The sequence below is a fragment of the Mus pahari genome, chromosome 10 (assembly GCF_900095145.1).
Source record: "Mus pahari chromosome 10, PAHARI_EIJ_v1.1, whole genome shotgun sequence".
In the NCBI taxonomy this organism is placed as follows: Eukaryota; Metazoa; Chordata; class Mammalia; order Rodentia; family Muridae; genus Mus; species Mus pahari.
The window spans coordinates 85,963,098-85,969,418 of record NC_034599.1 but is presented as its reverse complement, the minus strand read 5'-3'; the positions used below and the strand labels follow the sequence as shown (position 1 = coordinate 85,969,418).

Here is a 6,321-nt window from a genome sequence, read left to right as displayed (position 1 = left end):
TAGAATTATGAAATTAATATCACTTTGAAAACAGGGTCTTACTTTCCCATGTAGCAGAAGCAGAATTTATTTTTCAGAATGTACCAAGTATAACTTTTTACAATTATTAACTACATGTTTTTATCTGTGACACTTTCTTCTTGGTAGTCACTTTATAAAATGTATTTTAATTGTATTATAAAGCAATAGCATGTTTTGCACACTTGACTTGTATCATTTCATTGTTTGTAATGGGAATGAATGTTCTCGATTGTGATAGACTAAATGTTTATTTTTGAAAAAAATTATCTCAGAGTACATCACAGCATTGTATTTATTTAGAAATACTTCTGTTTTAAGATTTGACTAGGTGAATTTCATACCCAATTAATCTGGGTATGAAAAGTATTATATATTTCAAAAGGCACGGAAAATACTTACCTTAACTGAATACTTTTCTAGTCACTGAATTTTCCAAGGTCTGTTAACTGAAGGATAACATGCAGGCATGACTGGCTGTCAGCCTACCTGGCATGCTGTGCTTCTAAATTAGGAACATGACACACCATGTTCCTGAGAATTCCCAGAAGTCAGAACACTGAATTCTGAGGTAACATGAATAACCTGTAGCTGGACTGTCTTCATGGCTCCTTCCTTGTGCTTCTTTTGCATAGAGACCCTGGGGACCAGAGAGCTCACTGTCCGATCTGAGGTAGTGTGCTAATCAATAACAATTGATAGTGTTCTGCAGACAGTGTTCACTGAGCATCTCCAGAGAGGTTAATTTCTGTGCTTTTTACCAACCCAGTGGGCATTGTAGGGAGATGCTCTGGTGACTGTTGTGATTAGAAAAGGATAAAGTGGTATTAAGATATGTTCTATGGGGGTGTGGTGACAATGACAGTTAACATTTCTGTAATCTTTATTTACTATTTGACAACTTTACTCTTTAAAGTGTCTGTATTAAGACCATAAGGCCCTCAAAATATTTTTAAAGTTAACAACCAAGGTTGATCATTTAATAAAAAATGTTACATGCCAAATGTTCTGAATGGATGGAACTTAGTTTCTTAATTATAACAGAAAAATGCCTAGAGACATGGCAGAAGACACTTTGTAGCAATGTCAAACAGTGGAAACTGCTTGCAAGTCAGATCAAACTCGAACTTGTAGCTGAGTCCAGCTGTTTCTCTGAAAGCACAGGATCAAGGGCTGTGTTATCATAGGTACAAAAGAATGTCTGAAAAAAATGTTTACAGAACTTCCCTGTGTGAGTTTGGTTTGCAAGGATATGACACTCAGGGGACAGAAAACAAGAATATAAAGTATGTCTCAAGACTGCCCTACCCCCCAAAGAGGCCCATGTGAGGCTATCTTCTTCAAGTTCTGATACTCCAGATCTATGAGGGGTTGCAGGTCAGCCCTATCACAGCAGCCAGATCTACAAGGAAGATGAGTCAGATGAGGGAGAATTTTCAGTGGCCTTAGGCCAGTCAGGACTTGATGTCACATTTCCTGGAGTGGGGGTGAACAGAACTGAGTTACTGAATGGAGTGGTGGACTGCAAGGGCCAGAAGGTAGTAGTGCTGCCAAGAATGGGGACTACAAGGCCCAGAAGACAGTAGTAGTGTTGCCAAGAGTGGGGATGTCTCAGTCAGTTAGTTGAAGAGCCAGAACTGTCTGGTTTTGAAGGACAAAGGTGTGTCGCTGGAATGTACCAGATGTGAAGTATCCATACTTTCAACTCCTCTGTGAAGGGTAATTACATGATTTAGATAACCCTCGTTTGTTGAGAGTGCTACTGGCTAGATTACAATAAATTCTAAAGGCCCTGAACAAATTGATGGGTGTGAAATCAGGGCTGCTTGGGTTGACAGGTCTAAACCACAAGCCACCTGAGCTATGGCAGTCAAGAGGAACATGAAAAATGATAGCTGCTGGAATAGTCTGGTTTGTCAGTGAAATTCATTCTTTCCAGGCCTTTGGGTAACCGGCTCTGACTGTAGCCTCAGCAGGATTTCCATGCTAGCCAAGGAACCAGTCTGAGTTCTTTAAGTTTGGCCTTGATTCCTTGATTTGTCTTAGCATCTCTCCCAGAGCTACGATGGCTATTGGTTTGTTACTGATGCTACAGGAGCTGTCCAGGAACTCTGCAAGTAAGTGGCGGCAAGGGGGCATGGATATCAGGATGTCCGTGAGGTCCAGCACTATACTAAGAAAATAATTGCCTTGAAGGTTTGCAGAGGAAGCTCAGACATGTTAACCGTTGAGCCTGACATCTGTGCAGTTGTGAAATCCCACTAGTAAAGAGTCTATTTCTTCTCTCACCTTCCAGGGGTATCTCGTGCTTGTCTACCTTTGAGGACTTTTTGACCTATTTCCTATACTTTGACCTATATTTTTGACCTTTTTGTATGTCTACTTTCACTTTTCTGGGACTTTTTGGGGATTTGGATCCAAATATCTATGGTGTTCAAGAGAACTTTTGGTTGGTAGGTGTCTATGGGATTTAATTTTTGATGCAGGAACACGTGATCCTCCCCAAGTCTTGGTGTCCAATTCACTGATGTTTCTCTTAACATTCGTTTAAAACATTTTTCTTTGTTTTTGCTTTTTTGCTTCACTAAAGAAACTGAAAGACATGGGAATATTGTCAGGATCAAATATAGTCAGTGCTGTCAAACTCTTCCAAAACTTAACAGTTTAAAAAAAGAACTGAAGGTTTGAAAAGAGAGGTCTGTCTCATGGCAGCTGTCACAACAGTACTGGAACCACTAACCTGCAGAGAAGCTGCATTAGCCTCCCATGAAATCCTAGATGAGGACATCAACAGTCTATTGCCTGCTCAACCTTGGCCTTATTCTGCATTTCCTAACCTTTGTGGCCAGGATATTGTTTCAAAATATCATATGTTGTCTCCTTCCTCTTTGGTTTCAAACCTTGTTCGGCCTTTGCTTCTTTGAACACACTGAGGTTCACTGAAACATGCTCCCCCCCGCTGTGTTACTGTTGCATATATATATATAAGAGCATCTATGCTGTTATTGTATTAGTTGGATGACACAGTTGCTTTATGCATTCATAGTCCAGACTGCTGCTCCTTTTGCATGTCTGTGGCCTGGCAGACAGATAAGTGGCCTTGTGCCTGTGTCCCTGGAGGTCCTGTGGTGGCACTGGAATGCCATCATTGGACATAGCACTTCATCTTATCTCCTGGTGCTTCTGCTCCTCTTCCTTTTGTTTGAGAAGCTAAGCTTACATTGAAAGCAGCTTCTAACTCCTGGGGAAGGCCTCACAGCCAAGGAATTGAAATCGCCAAGTACTTCAAGACAGGTCAGAAGGTGAGGCAGGAAGCCAGCTATTCCGGAGGATTATTGTATTTTGGCATATGTTCATCATTCTCACTGCTGGACTCTGTATTGATGTCTCCTTAAAGCATACCTTGGCGACATGCCTCCCTAGCATGCTTTCCTCTTTTGGTTTCCCCACTTGTCTACATTTTTTAGTCTTTCTTTTGGACTCAGGTCAAATTGTTTGTGTGTGTGTACTTTGTGTATAAAGAATTATATGACCCACAAGTAAGAGAAAACATGTAAAATTTACCATTCTGTCTCTTACTCATTTCGTTTAAATTCTCCATTGCTGAGTGGAGAAAGGACCCATAGCTTGAGGATTCTTCTTGTTTTTCCAATAACTCAAGTTCCTTTCTCTGGACACACACAGTCCTGCCTACCTCAACTCCTGTGCCTGCAGCTCCAGGGAATCCAGGGATGCCCTCTTTTTTGGCTTCTTTGGGTACACACACACACACACATACACACACACACACACACACACACACACACACACACACATATATATATATATATATATATATATATATATATATATAAAACAACTTGGGATGATTATGCTTACCCTGAGAATCATAGACTGTCTAACAAAATAGCAAGATTAGGCCTGAGAAAACTCATTTTGAGTTGTTGGTCAAGGTAGTCCAAAAGACTTCCAAGATAATATAGGCTATTCTTGCCCTTGGTTGCCTCCCAGAAGTTGAAGGTAAGTTCCCATGGATTGCAGACATGGGATGTGGAACAATTCAGCTGAGTCCATGAGTTCCTTCATAAGGACCTGCTTTAATAGTACTGGGAGCTGCTATACAAGTTGCCAAAGGAGGAAGCCATTAAATAGTTCGACCAATATTGATGCCTATGGACCACAGCAATGAACAGCATGGCAAGATATTCCTAAAGGTACAGAAGTGTCACTTACATCTTGGTGGTAACCATGTAATTGGACTTAAGGCTTGCTCAATAGGAGACAAGTCACACTCGGTACTGTAAACTTAGCCAGCTATATGTTGCTGGTACAGTATGGAACTTAGAAGAAATCCTGTCCCTGATACTTTCCTTAACCATTGAAATTCCTAAGTACATTATAATCTTTATCCCAGAGGTTATGTGTAGATCTATTCCCTCATCAAAGAAGCTGTTGTTTTACAAAGGAAGGAGAACATTGCAGAAGACACAACTGGTCAAAATAAACAGAGAAAAGCTGACTGTGAGGTGCCTAGCCACAGCTGACCTGTCTGTAACACCAATTCTACTATCTAAGGCTTAGGAAACATGGCGAAATGGAGGGCAGAAATGGTGTAAGAGCCAGAGGGTGAGAAGCCTGCAGTGAAATAGAGTTTCCTACATATGACAGGGAAGCTGCACCCATGAGAACTCCACAGTGGCTGCCTGACCGACACCTGAACAATGGCAATACCAAGTGACATGCAATGTGGATTCGGGAAATCTCATGGGCCTCTTCCCCAAGGTAAAGAATTACAATTTTCAACTTCTGGAGAGGGAAAATTAGTCTTCCACAAGATTAAGCCTCTTGAGTAGTTAACCATTACCAAGTGGTCAACCATAAAGACATATACATATAATTAATACCAAAAGGACTCAGAAAGTTTTACAGATGTGTGTATGTATGCATATATGTATGTATATATGTATATGTGTGTGTGTGTGTGTGCGCGCGCATGTATGATATATATGTAAAGGTCTAGGTAAAATATTAAGGCAAAGGTAAAATGTTAAGGCCTAGGTAACTGTTATAAGGCTTAGGTAACTGTTATTTGGCTAGTCTGCCATTATAAGGAAATTTTCTCGTATATTTTCTCTATTACTAGGAAATTTTTCTAATGCTGAGTTGATTACATATTTTGTTATGTTTTGTGCCCTTTCAAACCAATCATGATAGAAATCAGTAGAACTGCTTTGTATAATTACCCACATAAGCTTGGACCTGAACCAACAACCTAACAGCACTTCCAGCACTGGTGTACAAGCTTTTATGGTATTTGCCTTTATAAGCTGTCCCTGGGATGGACTCCAGCATAAGAGAAATAGCCGCACTGATATAAAACTATTTGGAATAAGTCTTCCATTTTGAGCAAGTATGTCTATGTTTATATACATATATGCAGAAAATGGATTCATTATACTGGATTATAGGCTGTGGACCAAGTAGTCCAACAATAGCTGTCTCCTCATGGGTAGGCCAAGGATTTTGTAATTGTTCAGCCTATGGGACAATGAATGTCTCAGATGTCACAATATGGTGCTGAAATTTGAGATGTACCCAAGCTTTACAATACATGGCTTGGACCGAGCTCAGAGCTTTTCTATCTCTAGTCCTAAGCCTGGATGGAAGTTTCTCGTTGTACAACCTAATCTTCTGCAAGCCAAGACCCTTGAAGGCTTCAGTTTCCAGGCTATGTCTGTTAACTTGGGCCTACAATGTTTCAGCATCTGAGACTTATTGCTGAATAAACTCACCCTTGCCAGCTCTTTATGAACTCTGGCAGGCTGGTTCAACTCAACTGTTCTGGGTCAAACTCCTTTCCAAGTTGACTGATTCAAATTAGCTTCTCTTGGCTTCTGACTGAATTGTTCTGCTTGGAAAAACTGCCTCTGAACTCTGTGAATGCAACTTCTCTGAACTGAGCTGAGAGGAATTGAACTGACCGAATGGACCTGAACTCAACTGAAGTCAACTCCTCCAAACTGACTGCTTAGAATCGAACTCTCCTCCCACTCCCTCACTGCTCTTTAAGAAGCCTCTCTGTTGTCTTTTTTTAAATTTCTTATTATTTTCTTTATTTACATTTCAAATACTATCCCGAAAGTTCCCTTACCCCACCCCCGCCCTGCTCCCCTACCCACCCACTCCCACTACTTGGCCCTGGCCTACCCCTGTGCTGGGTCATATAAAGTTTACAAGACCAAGGGGCCTCTCTTCCCAATGATGGCTGATGGGCCATCTTCTGCTGCTGAAAAACACCTGAAA

At 40.9% G+C, this 6,321-nt stretch overlaps 1 long non-coding RNA gene across 1 annotated transcript in view; it reads left to right on the top strand.

Moving 5' to 3' along the window:
• Positions 1-606: 606 nt before the first annotated feature.
• Positions 607-6,321, top strand: part of LOC115064822 — a 26,609-nt gene continuing 20,894 nt past the window's right edge. Inside the window, exons 1-2 of the long non-coding RNA XR_003844647.1 lie at positions 607-691; positions 4,687-4,800. This is a non-coding gene — a long non-coding RNA (uncharacterized LOC115064822). The remainder of the gene's footprint in view (positions 692-4,686; positions 4,801-6,321) is intronic.